We start from the raw sequence: 27,285 nt of genomic DNA on the forward strand, positions 1-27,285 counted from the left end.
GATAGTCAAAGATCCTGAGGAATTCTCTGACAGCAGTTCTCTCTGGCTGGCAAAGCAAGATAGAGGAAGACAGGAGAAGAGCAAGGAAGACACCCTTAATATTCTTCAAAAATACTTCTTCAAGATGTCATAAGGAGAGGCATTTTCCCCAGATCTTCCAGCCTACGAGGAGGGTGCAGAGCTTCTATGGAGGGGTTAAAAATAATTTTATCACTTGGATAAAACAGAGAGAAAAATCCAAATGTAAATGTTTGAAGATGTGGTCTTTTTAGGTGCCTTCCTTTTGAACTCGAAGGAGAAAACGTAAAGGGGGAGAAAGGCCCTTAAAACCACTATGTACTTTTGCTTTTTTTTTTTCTACTTTGCTTTTCCCTTGTGTAGAACAAACTCTTAGGTTACATCCCAGCCTAGAATAAATCTTCTGGGCTGAATGATAAATCAGGGATTGTAATGGAAATCACTATTGACCTTTAAAAGGGCACTGTCTTTATATTTTCACACTGTGCTGTTTGAAATGTCGACTCAGAATCAGGAAAATAATATACCATCGATTTCTCTCCATACCTCTTATAACAGAGCTTGAAATTGACCTAGAATGCATTGGTATGGGTTTTCTCATTACGGTTGTCAACATCATCGGAAATGGTGATTAATGATTCAGTCTTGGGAACAGTGTTGTTAGACCTTGTAATTACTGTGTGAATCGTGTCCAAGCAGCTTACCCTATTTACACCACCCCTCAGAAGTGGGTGTATTTTAACCTTCATGTGGTAAAACTTCATGGTTCTCGATTAAAAGCCTCTACTAGATGGGAATATCATTTCCTCACATTGTTGTTTATCTTGGTTACCGTCTTCTCCTTGTCCATTACTCCTTTTTTTATTTCTCTTTCCATTTCTCAATGTGCCACGTTTCTCTGCTAATTCAGCATAGTTTTTCATTCTTCTTTTTCTTTTTCTTTTTTTTCTTTCTTTCTTTTTTTTTTTTTTTTTTTTTTTTTTTTTTTTTTTTTGAGACGAAATCTCACTCTGTCACCCCGGCTGGAGTGCAGTGGCGCGATCTCAGCTCACTGCAAGCTCCGCCTCCCGGGTTCACGCCATTATCCTGCCTCAGCCTCCTGAGTAGCTGGGACTACAGGCGCCCGCCACCACACCCGGCTAATTTTTTGTATTTTTAGTAGAGACGGGGTTTCACCGTGTTAGCCAGGACGGTCTCTATCTCCTGACCTCCTGATCCGCCTGCCTCAGCCTCCCAAAGTGCTGGGATTACAGGCGTGAGCCACGGCGCCCAGCCTCTTCTTTTTCTTTCTAATTTACCTATTTTCCTTCCAATTTCAAAATCTCTTTCCCTCTAATATATCTTTTTTGTATTTTATCCTTTTTCTGTCTGATTTATATATTCCATCTCTCGTTCACTCCAGAAGGACCTTTTAAAGCCATCCAGATTCTCTTAGCCTTGCCTCTTCTGACTGACAATATGGAAGGTCTTTTCCTTTCTGGCCTTTATCCTCACATGTGCTGGCCCATGCAGGATGGCCAAGCCACTCACTGCCATCCTTCCACCAGCTCTCCTTTGGATCTTGTGAGGAAAGCATAGTGAAGTACCATTGAGAGGTGTCCACAGACTTTCAATTAAACATGGAAGCTGACAGCACGACCTCTCTTCGTTTTAAAAATAGCTAGGAAGATATGGTTAATATTTTCTCCGTTAAAAGAATTTTAAATGGCTTTTAAATGATGTGGCCTTCCACTGAGTTTTTCTTAGGGACCAGTTGTAACCACTCTGCAGAAGCAGGAGGGACCTCCACTCGAAATTTGGTCTGGATGTCAAGACTGATAAAGCCACACGTATACCAAAAGAATATGAAAAGGTTTATTATCTACGTAATTGAGGCTTTTCTGGGGAGAGCATGGCAGGCCTTGCAAACAGGTCGCAAACGGCTTGAGAACACAAGCAAAGGGACTGGGGTCAGGGTGAGGGTTCCCACAAGCTGGCAGGGGCCAGCAAAGAAGAAAAGCTCACCTGCATTCAGATGAGGTAGTTGGCCACCCACAAGACGTAATTTGAACAGCACAGGTAGTACTCCCTTGCCTAAAAAGTGTTCTGCCTCAGGAGTGCCAATGAGCCAGACACACTCAGTAAGCCCTCCTTCAAATTCAGAGATCAAAGATACCCATAACATTTAGAATAACTCTGAAGAAAAAGCATATTTTATGGACCTAGATCCAAGTCCCTTTTTTGCCAATTTTGTGACTTCGAGAAATGCACTCATTTCAGAGGCTCAGGTTCTGCATCTGTACAATGGGGATAAATAATACCTATTCCATTTCATCAATTCTAAAATGCATTCTTCCTCTCATTTTAGTGTCTCTGAAAACTGGATACAATTCAAGGACTTCTTATAAATGTAATTGTTGGGGTTTTTTCTTGATGGCACATAAAATCACAATGGTGTTTCTTATAATTGATGGCATCTTAGATTATATCAAATACAATACTTCATAGGGCTGTTGTGAAGAAAGAAAAAGAAAATACGAAAGCATTTTATTCATTATAATGCTAAATAAATGTTTTATATACACCTTTGGGCCTTAGTTTTTCTTATCTGTAAATTGGGAGTAATAATAATACTGACTGCATGGGGTTGTTGTGAGGGTCAAGTGAGTGAATACATGTCCAGTGTTCAAAACTATGCCTGAACCAGAGTAGGAGGACTTAGTCTTATCATTAGTCCAGGACCTTCTGTGACTCATTTGAAGACATGTTGGCCATTGATTCACCCCCCAAACATTGAATGTTTGGTGGGTGTCAGCAGGGTTCTAGAGTCATCCTGACTCTGCCACTTACTCTGAGCAATTTCTGTAGTTTTATACAGTTGCCTCTTCTGCATCCATGATACGAGAAGAATAATTGCACCTACTTTGCAAAGTGCAGATGAGCATTAAATGGGTCAGTCCATGGAGAGAGCCTAGTACAGTGCCTGGCAAGTGAGAACCCTCAAAAAATGCTAGTTATTTTTAGTAGGAGATTCTGCTTTAAAGAAGCATCTGGTCTAGCTAGCCCAGAAACAGAAAATTATAACACCACAAGCTAGGGGTGGCCGCTCTTCACACATTGCCCTTGTGTAAGCCCCATCAATGCCCTCAAGTCAAAGACCCTCCAGGAGCACATCTGATGTCAAACAGAATTGGGTTTGCTCTTCATGGTGAGATCCGCTCACACCATGAGGATCCATGAAGTGTCTCAGAAAGAGGGTGTTAGAAAGGGCTTGTTATGGGAGTGTTGGCTGATTTCAGCTGAATCAGCATGTTAGCTGATTTCAGGGAGCACTCAAGGAACTGGGGGATCTGTGCGGGATGGAAGCTGTCAGATATAACATAGGGAAATTTAATGATTATCTTCATTTGTATTTAGTGGGTAGGAGGATAGAAGTAGGGCTAGAGTTGGCCAGGCACGGTGGCTCACACCTGCAATCCCATGTAATCCCAGCACTTTGGGAGGCCGAGGCAGGTGGATCACAAGGTCAGAAGTTCGAGACCAGCCTGGCCAACATGATGAAACCTTGTCTCTACTAAAAAAAAAATAAAAATAAAAATACAAAAACTAGCCAGGCATGGTGGCATGCACCTGTATTCCCAGCTACTCGGGAGGCTAGGCAGGAGAATCACTTGAACCCAGGAGGCGGAGGTTGCACTGAGCTGAGATCGTGCCACTGCACTCCATCCTGGGCAACAGAGCAAGACTCCATCTCAAAAAAAAAAAAAAAAGAGGTAGGGATAGAGTTATGATTGAAGAAGAAGCAGTAGTCACTCCCATTAGCCAGGAGAGGGGGGTATTTGGTCATTTTTGCAGTTATACAGTGTCTGTTTTTATCTCTGTTCAGGCATAATTACAGAGTTGTCTTGTTTTTGTCTTGTTCCATCACATCCTTGAAAGTCCTCATCTGATATCAACATTCTGCCTGTGTTCACCAAGGCAACAGCATGACCCAACTGGTAGCAAATAAGCCAGCAATTAGCTATCAGCTGTAGGGTGACCAACCATCCCAGATTGTCGGGGACTGAGAGGCTTCCCAGGATACAGGACTTTTCACTCTAAAATGGGGAAAGTCCCAGGCCAACAGGACTGAAGTCAGTCACCAAGCTGCCAGGGCTTTCTTTTTCTCTCTCAGCCTTCACCTTTTTAATAACATGTCCTATGAATTACCCAATTTATACTTTTCTTTATTGACTCATTTGTCTGCATATGAGGATGTGCTTTAGAGGCAGACAAGTCCCATCTCTATCACTTACTAGCCATGTGACCTTGAGCAAGTTGCTCAATGTCTCTGAGTCTTGGTTTCCTCCTCCTTAAAATGAGGCTGATGCATACTCTATGCAAAGCCTTACTTGAGATAATGGCATCCTCAGCAATGCCTTGGACGTCGTAGATGCTCCATTAATGTTACTCCTGTCCTCCCCAAATCCCATCTCTACCCCATTCCTTATCAGCTTTGCACCATTTCGTGCAAAGGCCTTGAATCTACAGTGACATCTCTGAACCTTATTTTTATAGCTCTTAGCACAGCTCTAGGTGCCTAAAAACACTTAAAAAATTAATTTAAAGGATGTTATCTCTGCTCCTTTTTCTGTTCTTCAGTTCCTCCCCTTATTTCCTTATTTCCTTCTTTTTTTTTTTTCGGTTCAGTTTCAATACAGACTGCAAAAATTGCCCATGCTGACTATATTTTAAATCATCATGGCAGGGTATTGGGAAATGTTTTCAACTAGCCATAATCGGGCCTCGGATAAACCTCATGGGCTACCATACTGCCACTGTGCAAAGCTACCATTATTTCTTATACTTCTCTATCCCCTTTTCCTGCAGGAAATTCAGACCTGTAAGTAACAACGATTGTAATAAACTACATTTCTAGACCCCTCTGTAGCTTATAAAATGCTTTTGACAAAAGAAAAAAAAGAACCTGAGAGGCAAGTACTATTACTCTCCTGTTCACAGATTAGCAAACTGAGGCTTAGAGAAGCCATGTGCCTGATTCAAAATCAGAAGACTAGTAATGAATGAGAACCAACACTTTGAGTCTCTGCTCTGCTCTAAAACAGCTTTGCTCAGATACTCAAACCCGGATGTCAATACATCCCCACGCTTCACACACCAAGGGTCATGGATCAGGCCTCTTGACCAGATGTTGCTATTGAGACAAGCAGCTGTCATTTGTAATATCCTGCGCTGTCCCCCAGGGTCCATGGCTCAGTTTCGCTTTAAATCCAGCCACGGCTCTTGCCAGACCAATGAGAAACTCCCATTTGAGGTGGAACCACTGAAATCTGATTCAGAGCTCTCTGCTAGTTCTTCCTCTGACTGTCAATTCAGCTTAAGCCCTGGCAGCTGGACTTAGTCGGGGCTGGATAACTCTAACTTCCCTTGACTTGCCATCTCCTTCCCCATTGCCCAAAGAAGGAATGCCAAATGGACTCACACTTGTCGCCCTTTGGAATCCCTTATGTGTCATTGCCTAAGCAGAAATTACAAATAAGGCTTTGGTATTTAATTCAGACCAGTACCAAAATATTTCCCTGTCTGGAGTTCTTCTATGAAGAAAGCATTTATAGTATGCAGATGGCGGGGGCATGGGCCTGCAGGCGGCCCAGGAATGCAAGTCAACAGCCTTGAGTCTTACTAGAAGAGGGGTGTAGACACCGGGCGCCTTTCCAGGGTAACCCAAGTAGGTGGAGTTTGTGGTAAGGCAGAAAAAGGCTAGGACTTGGGGCCAGCAGAGCCAGGTTTAAATGCTAGTTCCCATGCTGACAGGGTGAGTTGCACACGGTGAGTTGCTGCATGCTAAGCATTCAGTCTCTCCTAAGCTCTTCTTCGTAAAAACAAAGCAATGCCTGTCCCACCCTTCTCTTTAGGGTGGTCTCGAGGTAATGGACATAAAAGCACTTTAGAAACTGGAAATCGCCAGACAAGTATAGGCTGTTAATATTACAATGCAATGTCTAAAGTCTGTGATAAATTTTTCAGGCAGATTCACTATGCATTCCAATTCTCTTTGGTCTTTGTTTTTCTTCCAGTTCCCTTAATCTGTCTCCCTGCACAAGCTCAAAGTTGCCGAAGAACAGGTCTGCGTTTGTTTCATATTTCACACACTTCTTCAAGCAGTATTCCAACTCAAAAAGATAGTCTGAGGAAGCTTAAGTGATTGAAAGGAGAAGGAAAACACTTGGCTCAAAATATGATTTTTGGTTTTTGTTTCTCTAGTCTAGAAGAAAATTTTAGATTTTGATTTGGAGGAGAAAAAACAGAAAAGTTAGAGAAATTGAAGCCAGGCGTGGTGGCTGATGTATGTAATCCCAGCACTTTGGAGGTGTAAGGAACATGGCTGTGCTGCAGCCAAGCAGGCATAGGGCAGCAGGCATAGACCGAGGAAAACAGCCTAGAAGACTCAGCAGGATTGGGGCGCACGCACACACTCCCATGTCTCATATAATCATAGCCATGTAGACACAACATAGAGAAGCTCCCCACCTGGCTCTCAGCCACTATTGTCTGTGTAGGTATAAATGTAACACTGACCCTGTGAGGGGCTGCTGAATAAAGCCATGTCTCAACTACCTGCTGTCTCTCGAGTGTTCTTCCAGCTCCCTGCCCCACATCCACTCACTCCTCTCAGCCCTCAGCTGGGGCTGGAACCTGACCCTGAGCACAATTGGCGAAGTCGGCAGGATGAGGTGAGTGAGTCTTCAGCCCTTGAGAATCCCGGGTCTGCTATGTGGCCGCAGCATGGGCTGTGGTACCCAGTGGCAGAGGTGCTGCTTGGATGGGCCCCAGTGGAAATATGGGAGGCAGTAACGGGTCTCCTGCGAGTGCGGAGAAGGCACTGAAGCAGCTGGAAGTTCACAGCACCAAGAAGGAATGCACCTTCGCTGGCGGAGTCAGATGAGCATTTCTGACTGCACTAGGCAGAGTACATGCTCAGTCCCACAGGTAAGGGACCTCCTGGCGCAAGCCACGTGCCTGGGGGCCCAAGTGCACAGCTTAGACCAGGACCTGGGGGTGGGAGACCTGCAGGCACAAGCAGGGCGCTTGGAGGCCCAGATAAACAGCCTGGAGCAGGAGTTAGCAATGGCTGTCAGTGCGATCTTCAGCCAGTCGTCCCAGTCAGACACCTCTGTTGGGTCTGATGCTAAGGAGGAGGGGGCTCCTCCACTGCGGGCTCGCCCTGTGATCCGTCAGAAGGTAGAACATGAGGAGCCAATGGGACCCCAGGGGAGAGCCCAGGACCCCCCACAACAGTGGTGGAACACACTTCTTATAGTGCTTATACCCCCACTGAGTTGCAGGAGTTGAGTAAACAGTGTTGGCAGCGCCCAGGGGAGCCCCTGCCAGCCTGGCTACTCCGTTTTTGGGATGAGGGGGCTGATAGCATTTCTTGCTCTGCCTCCGAGATGGAGAAGCTGGCCTCTATTACAGCTCATTCCTCCCTTCGTCAGACTCTGCAGCTGTGCCAATCATTGGCACACGGGCAAGGTGTGGACATTAATAGAGTGGCTGATGGCAGCCATATGGACTGTTTGGAATGATGCCAGAGAGATACCAAAAATTGTGAGTAAATGGCAATCATATTCTGATTTGGTGCAGGTACTCTGGGAGATGGGCAGGTGACAGGCTATGTTTTATCTGAATATCCAGGGGCCAGAACGTTTTACCTCCCACATGAGGGATCTTGTGCTGGGCTCAGCGCCCCCGAGTGCTTTTGGCTAGAGTGCTTTTAGCACCCCCATATATGGGGCACTGCATATATGAAGTGACTACTGGCTGAGGTAGTAGACACAACACAGAGAAGCTCCCCACCTGGCTCTCAGCTACTATTGTTTGTGTAGGGTATAAATGTAACGCTGACCCTGTGAGGGGCTGCTAAATTGGCTTGTAGGCCATCGGCCCATTTGGGGCTAAGCGATGTGGCAAGGCCTCTGGGAAATAGGTCATCAGAAAGATGTAACTATTATGTGTCAGGTCATGTGCCTTTGGCCACCTCCTGTAATGATGAGGCAGATGCCTTAGCCAAGGTCTGATGGTTAGAGTCGGCACCTACACAAGATGTAGCTTTGTGGCTACACAGGAAACTGGGACAGTTTCTGAACTGATGTACTGAACTGATGTAACAGGTCAGTAGGTACTGGGGTCTGTCTTTGCCTTCTCAGGACACTTTGGAGGCCTGCCGGAAGTGCCAGGCGTGCGCCCAGGCATACCCCAGACGGAGACAGCTGCCCACTGTAACACAGTGAGTGACGGTAGGATGGATGCCCTTGACCAGATGGCAAATAGATTACATTGGGCCACTTCCAAAAGCGCAGGGCTACACATATGCACTGACGGCTGTAGACACAGCCTCTGGCTTGTTGTTTGCCTACCCTTGCAGGGTGGCTAACCAGCAACACACCATTCAAACCCTGCAACACTTACATGCTCTATACGGCCATCCCCTCGCCGTTGAAAGTGATAGGGGAACACGTTTCACTGGACAGCAGGTAAAACAGTGGGCACTACAGATGGACATATGATGGGGGTTTCATGTTCCTTATAACCCACAAGCCACTGGCATGATTGAGCGATATAATGGACTCTTGAAGAATGGGTTACGGTAGCATGTTACTCCCCCATCTTTGCGGGGCTGGAGTTCAAGGTTGGACCTGGTGCTTCAAATTTTGAATGAGTTGCCACGGAAAGGCGGCCCAGCCCTGGTGGAGGCACTGTTACACCAGGCCTCCATGCCCATCCATCTATACACATCTAGGATGACCTCCTCCGGCCAAGTATGGGGACAAATAGTAATCTATTGTTGCCTGCCCCAGTGCTCCTGAAGGCAGGGGAACAGAAATCCTGGTGTCAGCCATGGAACCTCCAAGCCCTTAGGGGAGGGCCTGCAGTATGACTTACATGTTACTCCTTGGGTATTTAATGTGTAGCCTCTACGATTGACCGTCATAGGGGAACAGCCAGGGAAGGGACCCTCCTCGGGGGGATATATGTACTGTCTGTGTGGCCTGTTGTGAGCTCTCCTGTGACTTTGGCACAGGTACAAGACCCAAAAGAACCACGGGGAGCTGAGAAGGTGTGGTTTCATCACCCAGGGCAGAAGCCCTTGGTGGCTGCATCGTTATCCAGAGATGAAAAGTTAGCCTGTATGTTGCCTGAGGGATGTGACTTGCCCTGTTAGTTCCTGTGCCTGTTTTGTCATTCCAGTGGTAGATTGGCGGCTCCAACAGCATCGTAGACTGGGCCCACACCTACGCCAAGGTGACCAATGTCTCCAACTGTTGGATCTGCACCGCCCTTCCAGCAGCAGCTGCAGACAGCTGGCCCTGGCATGTGCATCCAGCTTCTGTGAAGAACCGGACATAGCTAGAGACTTGAGGTCCCACAGACAATGTGTGGGATGCAACACAGTGGGCTTTGGATGGGGGCATCGCAAACCCCATGGCGAGCCTGCCCCCTGGCTGACTCGCAGTGTCCATGATGAATGGGGCTGGTTAATGGGAAACACATAGTGCCCCCATTGCAGGTACCATGATGTATATAGGGCAGCACTGGGGTAATGTCACTGTAGGATGGTTGCCTGCTGAGGTTCGTGCAGATAAAACATGTGTCACCAAACCAAGGGTGTGGAGGAACAAGCGACCTTACCAAGGCCGGGCCCCCTTGGACTTTGTGTCCCCTGGGAATTTATGGGTCTGTGGGGACACAAGATGGCCAAATCTGCCAGCCAATTGGACTGGACGTTGTACCTGGGGGTGGCCTTATGTGCCTGCCATCATGCTTCCCACATTGCCTAGTCGCCCACATAATTGGGAGGCACTGCATTCCCACTTTTTCTGAGTGCAGGGCACCCCCTGGTGGTTTTATTCCTTAGCAATATGTATCCCTGGAGCAGGTGTCATTACTTTGGAAAAGCAGGTTACAGCCTTTGCAGAGCACACAGCTGGGGCCCTGAATTACATCCAAGTTGCTCTCCTTTTGTTAACTAATGAAGTTGACCAGGTCAGGAAGGTGGTGCTGCAAAACACGATGGCCTTAGACATAGCCTTAGACATGCAAGGACATAGGTGGCCCCTGTGCCTTGTAGGGACACAATGTTGTACATTTATCCCTGAAAACCACTGGAACGTAATGGCAGCTTTGCAAGGGGTGTCATAGGAGATTAAGGCAATTGAGCACCTTACTGATGACCCCCTGCAGAGATGGTGGGCGTCTTTTGGGCTCTGGACTATGTTGGGCTTTCATAATCATAAGTAGCATAGCAGGATATTCCTGGTAGGTTGTTGCTCTCTGTGTGGTTGCTGTGGCCTATGGGTCCAGGGTACTGCCACATGTGCACAGGCCCCCACCAAGAGGATCCCCTTGGCCTAGAGGATGGAGTGTAAGGAACATGGCTGTGCTGTAGCCAAGCAGGCATAGGGCAGCAGGCATAGGCCAAGGTAAACAGCCTAAATGACTCAGAGGGATTGGGGTGCACGCACACACTCCCATGTCTCATACAATCATAGCCATGTAGACACAACATAGAGAAGCTCCCCACCTGGCTCTCAGTCACTAATGTCTGTGTAGGTATAAATGTAACACTGACCCTGTGAGGGGCTGCTGAATAAAGCCATGTCTCATCTACCTGCTGTCTCTTGAGTGTTCTTCCACTTTCCTGCCCACATCCACCCATACCCCTCAGCCCTCAGCTGGGGCTGGAACCTGGCCCTGAGCATGACAGAGAGGCTGAGGCAGGAGGATTACTTTAACCCAGGAGATGGAGACCAGCCTGCGCAATATAGTGAGACCCTGCCTCTACAAATAATAAAAAAAAATTAGCCAGGCATGGTGGCACATACCTGTGGTCCCAGCTATTCAAGAGGCTGAGGTAGAAGAATTGCTTGAGTCCACGAGGCCAAGGCTGCAGTGAGCCGTGGTCATGCCATTGCACTGCAGCCTGGGCAACAGAGTGAGACCCTGTCTCAAAAAGAAAGAGACAAGTTGAGAATTAAAAAGGAAAATTACATCTCACATTTAAGAACGATTGAAAAGAGGTTACATTTATAAAGTTAATTGATAGAGTCAAGTAGGAGTTGTGAATTTGCAGCATGAAGAGATAAAATTGTCAAGGCAATATTCCAAGTACTTATGTATCTTTGTTAAGCAAAGATACATTTACTTATCACTACTCAAGTCATAATTACACAACTCAAGTACGTTATCATCTCTATCTAGAGCTTTGTCCAGGGAAAAAGAGATTCTCAGAAAACAGGACTCACCTGTGCTTCACCACATCTTGACAACATTATTATTTTACCCACACAGGGGTTAATATGTGTTCTGGAAACTGACCATATTCTTTATAAGTAATCCACAAAAAACTGAGACAAGGAAGGTTCAGAAATATATTTCTGAATATTGCCCTTCCCATATGGCCCTGCTTCGGTTCATATAACTCCATGTTATATGTTTGCAGCAGAATCTTTTGTTTTAAGACCTTCCACTGCAACAAGGCAATTTATAGACAAACCTGTCTGTGAACAGGTGACGGGCTGGACACGGACTAGCCATATAGCATGAAACCCTTCTGCAACACTAACCACCTCACATATAATGGAATTTGGATTTGGCAGTTAAATCTTGGACTCATTCCAGAAGATTTAGTTCAGGAAATACCACAGGTTCTCACGACCGTGCAGCAGCTTCACTTTCAAGGCCAGACGGGGTTTAGTGTCAGGAATGCAGACACGGGGTGTCAGAAAATTTCCAGACGGCCACCAGATGGCCTCACTGTTCAGAACCACATTATACTGTATGTTTAAGTTACAGTTTTAGTCCTTGAAGCCAGATGATGGGCCCAGAGGTATATTTTAAAGGTTGCTATTAAAATCATAATCATCAAGTGACAGATTTTTTTGTTATTCACTAGGTTTTTAACCTAGTTTACCAATAACAATGCGGGTGTCTAATTTCTAGAATTTCCAGGGGAAGGAAATAGAATATTACACATTTTTTACTCTAATCCTAGAGCCAAAATATTTCCTGTACAATGTTATATACTTTTGTTGAGTTTCCTTGGAATCTGGATGACATTATTGACCATAGTGATCAATCTACTATTTAATGAGTGTATTTTTTAAAAAGTGATATGCTGAAAGTCCTTTAAACATATTATAAATTGTTTCTGCAAAAGGTTGCAATTAGTTTTAGACTAACAGACAAGATGAGAATATCCATCACCTGTACTTCATCATCATTCAGTATATCATTTTTTTTTTTTTTGAGATGGAGTCTCACTCTGTCACCCAGGCTGGAGGGCAGTGGCACGATACTGACTCATTACAACCTCTGCCTCCTAGGTTCAAGCGACTCTCCTGCCTCAGCCTCCGAAGTAGCTGAGATTACAGGCGCCTGCCACCGCACCCAGCTAAGTTTTCTATTTTCAGTAGAGACGGGGTTTCACCATGTTGACCAGGCTGGTCTCAAACTCCTGACCTCAGGTGATCCGCCTGCCTTGGCATCCCAAAATGCTGGGATTACAAGCGTGAGCCACTGCGCCTGCCCCAGTATATCATTTTTTTAAATATTTATTTTGTGTACAATATTCCCTAGGGTTTGGGTGAAATCTTATATCACATGCTATGAGCTAGGGAATCAGCTTAATTGGAAAAAGAAGAAATTTTCAAGGCCAGGTTCAGCTTGACAAAAGCCCCCCGCAGTTGCTCCTGTAATCTATAAAGAGGCATACCAGGGATGTTGGCTGGCTCTTCCTTCTTCTACGATAAGCATGAGAGAACAGCCTTATCAGTATACCAAGCAGTGTGGTTTAGGGTTGCCTGCTATTTACAAGAGTTATTTAGAATGCCAGACACTCAGCACCTAGGGACTCTGGAGCCTGTAGGATGTTTCAGCCCATTGCCAACATGCCCTCGGCAGGGAATGAAAGCACCAATTACATGAGAAGACGAGCTTGGGCACTGCCCCTCCAACTGAGAGAAGGGCAAGACCCCGAGTCCTAATTACCCTTTGGCCAGGCCACCCAGATAAGCTCACTGGGTTATGTGGAACAATTATACTCCCTGCATAAAATTTAGCCATTTGATTAAGCAAAAAGCAGAAATAAACATTTTTATTTTCATTTCTTTGATTACTAACTTATATGTGCTTTTTTACATTTTTATTGACCAGTTGTATTCTTTCAGTGATCGATTTATATACTTTGCCCACTTTTCTTTGGAGATATTAATATTTTACTCTTTAATTCATAAAATAATTATTATATAGAATGTCTTTTAATCCAATAATATCATCATGTAGTTTTTCTTGTTAGATCTATTGATAACATATTTTGCATTAATATAGAGAATATTTGTTGATTGTTTCCTCAGTATCCACACTCGCCCCTTCCCTGTAGTATCCTAATGCTTGTTTGGGGATCCAAATGGTACCAGAAAAGCTGATTAGACCCCCAGCTCCAGGTGGGACATAGACCTTGACCAACCAAGTCATGGCCCTCACCAACACGGTTGGTACAAGGGTGAGCATGTGACCCAAATCATTCTAATCAGGGGAAATCTCCAGATTCTTGTTATAAATGCTGACACACAGAGACAATCCCTACTTCTTGCTAAATAAAAATATTGAAGCACACAACCTCAGAAGCCACTGGCAGCCAACCTGGGGACTCGGTTTAGGATGAAAGTCATAGCAAAGAAGACAGGGCAGATAATAAATAGTTTCTGGCATAATATTATGGAGCTACCAGATCAAGCCTCACCTGAGGGGACCCTGCTACTGGATATTTTAGTTCCATGAAGCCAAGAAGATATACTGAGCAGTACACACTGGAATAGCCATCCTGGTTGGACATGGGTGACATCATTCTTTTTTTTTTTTTAATTTTATTTTAAGTTCCGGGGTACATGTGCAGGATGTGCAGGTTTGATACACAGGTAAATGTGTGCCATCCCCTAGGTATTAAGCCCGTCATGCATTAGCTATGTTTCCTGATGCCCTTCTCTCACCCCTCCCCCTCCCCTGACAGGCCCCAGTGTGTTTTGTTCCCCTCCCTGTGTCCATGTATTCTCATTGTTCAGCTCCCATTTATAAGTGAGAACATGCAGTATTTGGTTTTCTATTCCTGCATTAGTTTGCTGAGGATAATGGCTTCCAGCTTCATCCATGTCCCTGCAAAGGACATAATCTCGTTCCTTTTTATGGCTGCATAGTATTCCATGGTATACATGTACCACATTTTCTTTATCCAGTCTATCACTGATGGGCATTTGGGTTGATTCCATGTCTTTGCTATTGTGAACAGTGCTGCAATGAACATACATGTGCATGTATCTTTATAACAGAATGATTTATATTCACATCATTCTTATTACTCAGATGCCTACTCTAATTGGTTAATACCTATGCTGTAGTGGCTGTTAAATATTTTTAATATCATCCTTATATGTGCCAGGAATTATCCTTTATTATTAAGCTAGTTTGAGTAAGGTTTGGCTTTTGGGTTTTGTTGTGTTTTTTTCTTTTTCATCTACATCATATTCAGTAGTACCTCTAAGACACCGATTTTTTCAAAGTTTAATAGAAGCTTTCATTAGGCTGGGGCTGGTGGCTCACACTTGTAATCCCAGCACTTGGGGAGGCTGAAGTGAGAGAATTGCTTGAGGCCAGGAATTCAAGACAAGCCTGGGCAACATAGTAAGACCCCATCTCTACAAAAAAATTTCAAAATTATCCAGGTGTGGTACTGTGCACCTGTAGTCCTAGCTCCTTCGGAGGCTGAAGGAGGATAATCACTTGAACCCAAGAGTTGGAGGTTACAGAGGGCTATGATTGTGCCACTGCACTACAGCCTGGGCAACAGAGTGAGAGCTTGCCTCAAAAAATAAAAATAATAACAATAGCGGCCGGGCACGGTGGCTCACGCCTGTAATCCTAACACTTTGGAAGGCCAAGGCGGGCGGATCACGAGGTCAGGAGTTCAAGACCAGCCTGGCCAATATGGTGAAACCCCGTCTGTACTAAAAATACAAAAACTAGCCGGGCAATGTGGCACATGCCTGTAATCCCAGCTACTCGGGAGGCTGAGGCAGAAGAATCCCTTGAACCTGGGAGGTGGAGGTTGCAGTGAGCCGAGATCATGCCACTGCACTCCAGCCTGGGTGACCAAGTGAGACTCCGTCTCAAAAAAAGAATAATAATAACAATAGCTAACATTTTTACTGAGTAATTACCATGTGTCTAGACACTATTCTAAGTTTTATAGATGTTAACACCCCTAAAACTATTACCATCCCCATTTTAGAGATAAGAAAATTAAGGCACAGAAAGGTTAAATAATTTGTACAAAGCTTAACATCTAGAAGAGCTGGGATTTGAACTCGAGAATTCTGGCTCCAGAAGCCATGCTTTTATTCACTATACTATAACACTCTGCTCTGAAAGATGCTTGACAAAGTGAGGAACCATTAAAAATACACGTACTTCAAAAATTTTGTTCTAACTTAAAACATGTAAGACAACATTGATTTGCCAAGTTGGGGGAAGGATTATTACAGATTGAGTATCTCTTATCCAAAATGCTTGGGACCAAAATTCCAAAATTTTGGATTTTGGAACTTTTTGGATATTGGAATATCTGCAAACATATAATGGCATACCTTGATGATGGGACCCCAGCCTAAACACAAGCTTAGTTTATATTTCTTGCTATAAATGCTGACACAAAGACAATCCTTATTTCTTGCTAAATAAAAATATTGAAGCGCATGACCTCCTTCTTTTAATCTATGTGTATACTTTACACACATAACCTGATGGTAATTTTATACAATATTTTAAATAACGTTGTGTATGAAACAAAGTTTATGTTAAGTACTTATGCATGGAATTTTCCATTTGTATCATCATGTTGACACTCAAAGATTTCAAATTTTGGAGCACTTCAGATTTCAAATTTTCAGATTAGAAATGCTCAACCTGACCAAGCGCAGTGGTTACACCTCTAATCCCAGCAATTTGGGAGGCCAAGGTGTGCAGATTACCTGAGGTCAGGAGCTCGAGACCAGCCTGGCCTACATGGTGAAATCCTATCTCTACTAAAAATACAAAAATTAGCCAGACATAGTTGTGGGCCCCTGTAATCCCAGCTACTTGGGAGGCTGAGGCAGGAGAATTGCTTGAACCTCAGAGGCGGAGGTTGCAGTGAGCCAAGACTGCACCATTGCACTACAGCTGGACAACAAGAGCAAAATTTCATCTCAAAAAAATAAATAAATAAAGGAATGTTCAACCTGTATTCTTCTCTGTTTCCACTTCTTCCTGGGCACATGGTGAAACCACATTCCCCATCTTGCCTGCAGTTAGCTATAACCATGTGCCTAAGTTATAGCCCTTGAAATGTGAACCCAAGTGATGTGATCACTTCCTAGGCTTGACCCACCCATGAGAACTTCGACATGGTAGACTTCGTGCTTTCTTTCCTTCTGTGGCTTAATGCATTAGAGCATGGCCACCTTGGAAGCCATATGTTGAAAACGTCAGAGCCAAAAGGTAGAAGCAGCCTGATGCCTATCCACCAGGAACCCATTTTAGATTTGATGTAACTAAGAAAAGTGCTAATTGTATTAAGCCATTGAGATTTAGGGGTTTGTCTAGTATAACCAAAACTAGCATTGTCCTAACTAGTTTTGAAACTAACTAATAACTTTTCTTTGAGTATCAGTTTCCTAATTAGAATTCTATATAATCTTTCTTACCTAAATGAAACCCCTAATGCATTGTTATTTTGATTTAGCTTCTTTAAAGAAAATAATTTCAACTTGCTCTTAAAATAAGTACAGGATTCGCTGGGCGTGGTGGCTTATGTCTATAATCTCAGCTCTTTGGGAGGCTGAGGCAGGTGGATCACGAGGTCAAGAGATCGAGACCATCCTGGCTAACATGGTGAAACCCCGTCTCTACTAAACATACAAAAAATTAGTCATGTATGGTGGCACGCGCCTGTAGTCTCAGCCACTCAGGAGGCTGAGGCAGGAGAATTGCTTGAACCTGGGAGGCGGAGGTTGCAGTGAGCCGAGATCATGCCACTGCACTCCAGCCTGGGTGACAGAGCAAGACTCTGTCTCAGAAAAAAAAAAAAAAAAAAATGTACAGGATTCTAGAGTTTTGCGACTTCTTCCCAAATTTTACAGTTGTCTCATTCTCACCTAATTTAATTTTTAATGGATCACTTGTATTGAGTTCATCTGATACATTCAATTTAGTTTTCATAGAAACAATTCTTTTTCCGTGTTCGTATTTCATCAGTTTACATAAATATTTAATTAGATTCCATAAATATATTAACAAATACAATTGACATAAACTTGTTTGGAAACCTATTATTATAGGAACTGAACTGCCAGGGAACATGAGGGCAAATTAGCCATAAGGATTCATCCTTCTGTGGACAGAAGTCAATGTTTTATAGACAAAATGATGAACTTTTCTTAATCTGGTGAATCAGTTAAGTAGAGATTGATTAACTGAATATAATTGAGTTTAATTTTCCTATTTTTTTCCATTACAAATTTCTCATATGTATTTGCACATAAATTGTTCTATAGTTTGATATTTTTGTTTTTTATATATCAGGTCCAAATGGTGAGGCTGTGCTAACTGTATAGAATGAATTTGTTGTTATCATTTATTTCTATGTAATTAACAGAGCATAAAATTTATATGTTTCTTGAAGAAACAAAATAATTAGATCTGGGAATCGCTCTGTGAAGTAATTATTTTATAATTTCTTTCAGGGTTGTTTTTCTATTCAGATTGTCGCTTCTTGAGTCAATTTTATTAATATGTTTTCTCAGAAAACTATCTACTTCATTGGGGAGATTTTCAAATGTATTAGCATTAAGTCAAGCGTAACATTCTCTTCTAAATTATTTAATTATGGAAATTGTCTTAGTCTGTTTGTGTTGCTATAACGAAATACTTGAGAGTGGGTAACTTGAAAAGAGGTTTATTTTGCTCATGGTTCTGCAGGCTGGACAGTTCAAGGGCATAGCTTCTGGCAAGGCTTTCAGTGCTGCATTGTAACATGGTGAAGAAGGTCAAAAGGGAAGCAAACATGTGAAGACACAAACCTGAAGGACATCCTAGCTTTATAACAACCCACTCTCTCAGGAACTAATCCATTCCAGTGGGAACTAAAAACTAATCAGTCTCACCTGTGTGAGAACTCACTCACTACCTTGAAAAGGAAACCAAGCCATTCATGAGGAAGCCACCCCATGAATCAAACACTTTCCAATAGGCCCACCTCCAAACATTGCCACCCAAGGGACAAAATTTCAACATGAGTTTTGGTGACGACAAACAAACCACATTCAAACCATAGCAGAAACGCTTAAGCATACATATAAGTGGTTAGAATAGTATAATGAACACCCAAGCACCCATTACCAGCTTCAAAAGTAATCATCATTTTCGCCAATACTCCTTCGCCTATTTCCCTATTACTTTTTTAAGCACAGCACTGTGATTTAAAACAAACTCCAGACTTCCTGTTACTCACCCACATACATTTCAATAATTCTCACAGAAAAGAACTTTTTTATATAAAAGTTTAACCTTTTCTATGCCTAAAATTTTACCTCATTTTTAATTTTTTGTTTTTTCTCTTCTATTTTTCCCAAGATTTTCTTAAAGACATTGGTTTCTCAGAGTCTTCTCTTGCATTAATATCAACTCTGCAGTGCTTCTGTTTTCAGCAATTTCTGTTAATTTAATATTTCATTCTTACTACTGCTCTCCTTAGGTTGGTTCAGTTTGTTTTTCTCAGGTTGAGTCCTTGCTTGTTAAATAATGAATTCCAGCTGGGGGCGGTGGCTCACACCTGTAATCCCAGCACTTTGGGAGGCCAAGGTGGGTGGATCACTTGAGGTCAGGAGTTCGAGACCAGCCTGGCCAACATGGTGAAACTCCGTCTCTACTAAAAATATATAAATTATGTGGGCATGGTGGCATGCACTTGTAATCCCAGCTACAAAGGACACTGAGGCAGGAGAATCACTTGAACCCAGGAGGTGGAGGTTGCAGCGAGCCAAGATCGTGCACTGCACTCCAGCCTGGGTGACAGAGCGAGACTTCATGCCAGAAAAAAAGAAATATAATAATAATCAATTTGCTTCTGAACACACCTTCAGCCTCATCCCTTATGATGTTCTCATATTCCATGTTTTCCAAATACTCTATAATTGTGATTTTTAATTTCTACTTTAAACCGTAAATTATTTAAATTGTTGCTTCTCTTTCCTTTTTTCTCATTTCTAAGCACATGTAAGGTTTTTTAAATGTTTATATTAATTTTGTAGTATTTATTTCCCTTTGCCCACTCCCATGTCCTAGCATTTATTATTATATCACATATAATAATGCTACATTATTATAAAAATATATTTTTTGAAACAGGTTTTTACTCTGTTGCCCAGGCTGGGGTGCAGTGATGTGATTGCAGCTCACAGTAGCCTCAACCTCCTGGGCTCAAAGTATCCTCCCACTTCAGCCCCCTGAGTAGCTGGGACTATAGATACACGCCACCATGCCCAGCTAATTTCTTAATTTTTTTCTAAAGATGGGGTCTTATTATGTTGCCCAGGCTGGTCTCAAACTTCTGGCCTCAAGCGATCCTCCTGCCTCAGCTTCCCAAAGTGCTAGGATTACAGAAGTGAGCCATCACACCCAGCCAAAAATTATTTTATTTATTTATTTATTTATTGAGACGGAGTCTTGCTCGTTGCCCAGGTTAGAGTACAGTGGCATGATCTCAACTCACTGCAACCTCCGCCTCCCGGGTTCAAGTGATTCTCCTGCCTCAGCCTCTCGAGTAGGGGGGCGGATTACAGGAACATGCCACCATGTTCAGCTAATTTTTTGTATTTTTAGTAGAGACAGGGTTTCACCATGTTGTCCAGCCTGGTCTCAAACTCCTGACCTCAAGTGATTCGCCCACCTCAGCCTTCCAAAGTGCTGGGATTACAGGCATGAGCTACCGTGCCCGGCTTATTATTTGCTAAATCAGCAGGAGAACTAAAGCAATAGATTCTAGATCTGTGCTGTTCAATACAGGAGCCAAATGTAACTACTGAATACAGTAGACCCTTGAACAACACAGGTTTAAACTGTGCAGGTCCATCTATACACGGATTTTTTTCTGCCTCTGCCACCTCTGAGACAGCAAGACCAACCTCTCCTCTTTCTCCTCCTCCTCAGCCTCCTCAACATGAAAAGGATGAGGATGAAGACCTTTATGATGATGTACTTCCACTTATGAAGAATACATATAATCTTCTTTATAATTTTTAATAACATTTCTTTTTTCTCTAGCTTTTTTATTGTAAGAATTATGGTATATAATACATATAACATACAAAATATGTGTGAATCAACAGTATGTTAGCAGTAAGGCTTCTGGTCAACAGCAGGCTACTAGTAGTTAGGTTTGGGATAGTCAAAAGTTATACATGAATATTCAACTATGTGAGGGGTCAGCACCCCAGCCCCATATTGTTCAAGGGTCAACTTGAAATGTGCCTAGTCTCAAATGAGATATGGTTTAGTATGAAACAAAAAAGAAGGTGCTAAATCTCAATAATACTTTAATATTGACAACATTTGGAAATGATAATATTTTAGATATAATGGGGAAAATAAAATATATTATTGAAATTAAAGCCAAACAAGCACACTACAAAAAAAGAAAATTACAGGCCAATATTCCTGATGAACATTGTTGCAAAAATTCTCAACAAAATATTAGCAAACCAAATTTAACAACACATTACAAGAATCATTCACCATGACAAATGGGATTTATCCCTGAGATGCAAGGATGATTAAACATATGCAAATTAATAAATGTGATATTCCATATTAACAAAGTAAAGAATATATAACATATCATTTTAACAGATGCAAAAAAAAAGGCATTTGGCAAATTTCAACCTCTTTTATGATAAAAAAAACTCTCAGCCGATTAGGTATAGAGAAAATGTACCTCAACTCAATAAAGGCCATATGGGAGAACTCATAGCTAACTAACATCATACTTAGTGGTTAGAAAACTTTTTAAAAAATAAAATAAAATAACAGTGAAAAATTGAAACCTTTTTCCTCCAAGATCAGGGACAAGAAAAGGATGACCATTTCCACCACTTCTTTTCAACATAGTACTGGAAGTCCTAGCCAGAGCAATTAGGCAAGAAAAAGAAATAAAAGGAATCCTAATAGGAAAGGAAGAAGTGAAATTGTATCTGTTTGCTGGCAACATAATCTTATATATAGAAAATCCTAAAGATGCCATCAAAAAAGCTGTTGGAACAGATAAATGAATTTAATAAAGTTGTAAGATACAAACTCAACACACAAAAATCAGTAGTGTTTCTACACATCAATAACAAACTATCCAAAAATTAAATTAAGAAAATATTCCCATTTACAATAGCAACAGAAAAATAAAATACTTGGGCATAAATTTAACCAAGGAGGTGGAAGACCTATATGCTGAAAACTACAAAACACTGATGAAAAAGAAATTGAAGAAAACACGAATAAATTGAAAGATACTCCATGTTCACAGATTGGAAGAATTAATATTAAAATGTCTATATTTCCCAAAGCATTCTTTAGATTCAGCACAATCCTTATCAAAATTCCATTACATTTTCACAGAAATAGAAAGAAAAATCCTTTAAATCCATATAGAATTACAAAAGACTCTGAAAGCCAAAACAATCTGGAACGAAGAGAACCAATCTAGAGGCATCCCACTCCCTGATTTTAAAATATGATATAAAGTGATTGTAATTAAAACAGCATGGTACTGATGTAAAAAAAGATACCTCAAACAATGGAACAGAATAGAAAGCCCAGAAATAAAACCCACACTTCATAGTCAATTGATTTTTGACAAAGTTGCCAAGAACACACAATGGGAAAAGGACAGTCTCTTCAAGAAATGGTGTTGGAAAAACTGGATATCCACATGCAGAAGAATACAATTGGAATCTTATCTCACACTAAATACAAAAATCAACTCTAAATGAAATAAAGGCTTATATATAAGACCTGAAACTGTAAAACTACTGGAAGAAAACATAGGGGAAAATCTCCATGATATCAGTCTGGGCAATGATTTTTTTGGATATGATGCCAAAAGCACAGGTAACAAAAGGAAAAATAGACAAATGAGGTTGCACAAAATTAAAAAGCTTCTGCACTGCAAAGGAAACAATTAACAAAGTGAAGAGACAACCCATAGAGTGGGAGAAAATATTTGCAAATCATACATCTGATAAGGGGTTAATATCCAAAATATAGAAAGAACTCAAACAACTCAATAGCAAAGAAACCAATAATCCAATTTAAAAATGGGCAAAAGACCTGAACAGACATTTCTCGAAAGAAAACTTAAAAACAGCTAAAACGTTCATGAAAAATTGCTCAACATCATTATCATTAGGAAAATGCAAATTAAAAAATGAGATACCATCTTTTAGAGAGGCTATTACCAAAAAGCTGAAAGATAACAAGTCTTGGTGAGAAGAGAGGGAAAGGGAACCCTTGTACACTGCACGTAACCTGTAGCACATTGAACAAGTTGGATTTATTACCAGTTGCAGTGGGAGAGAATGCAGGCTGTTGGGAACCATGGGGAATGTCAGCATGAAAATGACAGAAAGGACTTGCTATAGAATCTGGATTTTTGGATTCTCTCTGAATTTGGCAGTGTCAAAAAGCAGGGGCAATCTTACAATTGCATATCTCATGAAGTCTTATTTACAGGGAGGGCAGGCTAGAGCAAGGCTAGAAATTTTCTTCTGCCTGTCATCCCGGAGACAGCAAGACCAACCTCTCCTCTCCTCCTCCTCAGCCTACTCAATATGAAGATGACAAGAATGAAGACTTTTATGATGATCCACTTCCACTTGATGAATAGTAAATATATTTTCTCTTCCTTATGAGTTTCTTTTACTTTTTTTTTTCTTTTTTGAGACAGAGTCTCGCACTATTGCCCAGCCTGGAGTGCAGTGGTGTGATTTCGGTTCACTGCAATCTCCACCTCTCAGGTTCAAGCAATTCTCCTGCCTCAGCCTCCCAAGCAGCTGGGATTACAGGCATGTGCCACCACACCCGGCTAATTTTTGTATTTTTAGTAGAGATGAGGTTTTGCCATGTTGGCCAGGCTGGTCTTGAACTCTTGACCTCAAATGATCTGCCCGCCTCAGCCTCCCAAAGAACTGGGATTACAGGCATGAGCCATCACGCCCAGCCCTTATGAGTTTCTTAATAACATTTTCTTTTCTCTATCTTACTTTATTGTAAGAATGCAGTATGATATATATATATATACACACAAAATATGTGTGATTCGACTGTTTATGTCATCAGTAAGGCTTCTGGTAAACAGTGAGCTATTCGTAGTTAAGATATGGGGGAGTCAAAAGTAATTTAAAAATGTTCAATTCTCCAGGGTCAGCAACCCTAACTCCCACATTGTTCAAGGGTTGGCTGTAGACAGACCCACATCTACATCTATGTATACAAACTGGAGCTAGTTCAGGGTACAACGGCCCAGACTAGTTTGAAGCTATTTTAGGGCAAAGCCCGTAGTTTTAAGCAGAAGGACTTAAACCCATAACATATGGGGAACAGTTGATAGAATTAAAGATGCCCATTGTAAAGAAGAAAAGATTTGGTGGCAGGAGAGGAGGGTGGGGTTCCAGTGGGAGTATAAATATAATGGTCTTCATATATTTGAAAGCTATCATATAGAAGGGAAATTGGCCTTGTTCTAAATGGCAAATATAAGGTAAGGACCAGAACCAATAGGTGGAAGCTTTAAGAAAGCAAATGTGGACCTTCTAATGGAGGTGGCCCCATTTAGGTCAGACCACCACTGGCAGTGTCTTCGTGCGAATAATGAACAGCAGGGATTTTGATGGAGGGTATTTGAGAAGCCACAGGATGATTCATCTAGAAGACCTTTAATGTCCTTCCCAATCTTAAAATTTAATGATGCAAAGAAAGATTTAGGAGGAAACTATGAAAACATGACAACTAAATGTAATGTGGGACCAAAGGTTGGATTCTGACCACAAAAAGAACATTCGTTAGGAAAATTGAGGAACCTCAAAATTTGAATAAGGTCTATAGATTGGTTAATAATATTGTATCAGCCAGGCGCAGTGGCTCATGCCTGTAATCCTAGCACTTTGGGAGGCTGAGGCGGGTTGATCACCTGAGGTCAGGAGTTCGAGACCAGCCAGGCCAACATGGTGAAACCCTGTCTCTACTAAGACTACAAAAATTAGCTGGGAGTGGTGGTAAGAGCGTGTAATCCCAGCTACTAGGGAGGCCGAGGCAGGAGAATTGCTTGAACCCGGGAGGCAGAGGTTGCAGTGAGCTGAGATCACGCTACTGTACTCCAGCCTGGGCGACAGACTCTGTCTGGAAGAGACTGTCTCAAAAAAAAAAAAAAGTATCAATGTTACTTACTTTCCTAGTTTTAGTAGTTATATTATGGCTATGTAAGAAGTGAACATTAGGAGAAGCTGAAGGAAGAATATATGGGACTCACTGTACTATTTTTGCAACTTTTCTGTAATCATAAAATTATTCAAAATAAAAACTTTTTAAACCCTATCTCTGCTATTTATTAGCATCATTGTATTGCACAAGTTGGTTAACTTCTCTGACATACAATTTCCTTATTTTTGTAGAATAAAGATAAAATTCCTGTATTGCAGAATTGTTAAAATTAAATGAAAGAATATTGCAATGCACTTTGTCAGAGTGCCTGCACATAGTGACCGGTCAATAAAGGTTATTATTACTTTAAAAAAATTAAATAACAATATCAAAAACTTTAAAAACAAGTCTATAATACCAAAGTTCTAGACAATAGTGTGTTGCCCACCTATTCCTCGGGACTAGCCTCTCTGGAATTTACCTAAAATTATTGTTTACTTATTAAGTTTATCAAATGAGCTAAGCTCATTAGTGTACAAACAGAAAACAGTTTCATGTTTCTCTGATAGCCCCTTCAGAATATGATACATTGCAGCATCCTTCCCCAGCTCTGGGCAATATCTCGGGCTTATCTCATAGATTTTGAAATTACTTTCAAGAATGAAAACTCATTAAACATTTCTATTAAAAACTTCAGGCCAGGCACCGTGGCTCACGTGTGTATTCCCAGTGCTTTGGCAGGCCAGGGTAGGGGGATTGCTTGAGGCCAGGAGTCCAACACCAGCCTGGGCAACACAGCAAGACCCCATCACTACAAAAAATTTAAAATTAACTTGGTATGGTGGTGCATTCTTGCAGTCCTAGCCACTCAGGAGGCTGAGGCAGAAGGATCTCTTGAGCCTAGGAGTTTGAGGTTATAGTGAGCTACGATCAGACCACTGCACTCCAGCCTGGGCAATTGAATGAGACCCTGTCCCCGAAAAAAAAAAAAAAAAAAGAAAGAAAGAAAAAAAAATACTTCAATCGTGTACTCAGTGCAGTCTCGGCCTGGTGTGGTGACCTTCAGCATGGGAAGGAGGAACTGTCTGCTCTTCTTCCAACTCTTTCACATGGCTCCCTCTTGCTCTGCTGTGTCTGGGCTCTCCAGGTTCCAGTCAGGGAGCAGGAGGATTAAGGGAAGAAGGGCAAATATATCTTTGTGGCAGATGCTCTTGTAATACAGTATACCATGGCCTTGCAGTAGGAGGAGCCCACATGCTGGCTCTCTCCAATGGGAAGCATTTGTGGGACTTTTGAAGGCTCTCTGTGGGGACCACCTGGCTGAAAAACTCCCTTCAAAGTCAGTGCACTCTCCCACTTCTCCCAGAAGTTTCTTTTTTTTTTTTTTTTTTTTTTTGAGTCAGAGTCTCCTTCTGTTGCCCAGGCTGGAGTACAGTGGTGCAATCTCAGCTCACTGCAACCTCCTCCTCCCAGGTTCAAGAGATTCTCCTGCCTCAGCCTCCCAAGTAGCTGGGATTACAGACATGCACCATCACGCCCAGCTAACTTTTGTATTTTTAGTAGAGATAGGGTTTTGTCATGTTGGCCAGGCTGGTCTCAAACTCCTGACCTCAAGTGACCACCCACCTTGGCCTCCCAAAGTGCTGGGATTACAGGCATGAGCCACCATGCCCAGCCTTCTCCCAGAAGTTTCTTGCAAATTTCTCAGCTCCTGCTCAGAAGTACAGCATATAACAGCTCATTGCTGGAGTCCCTTCACCCCACAGGCAGCACTTCTGATTCAAGGCCAGCTGTTTTCCATTGTAGCGCCTCGGAAACACATGCCCTCACCACTACAAATTCTGGCAGTGTAAACAGGTTCCACTATGACCCTCTCATTTAGGATTCCCTGGTGGTTTCAACCAACACCCCCCACCCAAATTCCAGACTCACCAGGCAGGAAGCAAACCCTAGTTTCCATTCATTTATGTCCCTAAATGCCAGAAGACACAAACCCACTCCTTCATAATCTCTCCTTCTCCACTCTACTCCAATCCCAGGACACCACAGTAGCCCTGAACTCTCTCAAGAGTTTCCCCAGAGGAAGAGAACAGGAAATGCCATGACACTATCCCTACCCCAAGGCCACTTTCTAATCCCCTTCCTCCTTTTCAGCTGGAGGATATGACTGAGGTTGGTAATCACCATACTAGTTTTGCTGTCGCTTCATAATTTCTGCATGGATATGTCTGTGCTAATATCCTATTCAGAAATCTGGGGATAATTATCACCTTTTGCTCTCAACTTTGGGGATTCAGATAAAATTTCAAGACACCATGAAAAGTCCCATTTGATATTCTGTTACACTTAAAACACACCATGACACTTTCCATATGAGCTCTCAGCCCTCGTCAGGGCTGTCTGCAGATGACACAATGGGAAACAGAGAAGCTGTGACTATTGGCAGAGTACTGCGTCTGGGCTGCTGAGATAAGACTTTTGGAAAGATTCAAACCACAGGCTTTTGCAATAGTTACACAATCACTTCCACCCCACCCTCAAGCCGAATGTCTTCCAGAAAGCAGAACATTCTTTAGGAGGTGATTATATAACTAAAACAGAAAAGGTTGTAACTGATGTGTGGGAATATCATTTAAGGGTTTGAAAATATATCAAATCAGAATGAAACACTTAATTAGGACAGGATAGCTTTTTATAGTTAAAGGTGATGCTGTAGAGAGGGGATTTAAATCA

At 42.3% G+C, this 27,285-nt stretch overlaps 1 long non-coding RNA gene and 1 other non-coding gene across 7 annotated transcripts in view; both read right to left on the reverse strand.

The window, feature by feature from the left end:
• The window catches only part of LOC109029097 (uncharacterized), a 163,673-nt gene that overhangs the window by 75,531 nt on the left and 60,857 nt on the right, over window positions 1-27,285 (reverse strand). For all 6 annotated transcript variants that reach the window (XR_010129399.1, XR_010129400.1, XR_010129395.1 and 3 more), the window contains one exon: window positions 10,881-10,998. This is a non-coding gene — a long non-coding RNA (uncharacterized lncRNA). The remainder of the gene's footprint in view (window positions 1-10,880; window positions 10,999-27,285) is intronic.
• LOC115930389 (U4 spliceosomal RNA) lies at window positions 4,684-4,826 on the reverse strand. The gene has a single exon (XR_004067015.2). It is a non-coding gene; the product is annotated as a U4 spliceosomal RNA (small nuclear RNA).

This window comes from Gorilla gorilla, chromosome 10, assembly GCF_029281585.2.
Source record: "Gorilla gorilla gorilla isolate KB3781 chromosome 10, NHGRI_mGorGor1-v2.1_pri, whole genome shotgun sequence".
Classification (NCBI taxonomy): domain Eukaryota; kingdom Metazoa; phylum Chordata; class Mammalia; order Primates; family Hominidae; genus Gorilla; species Gorilla gorilla.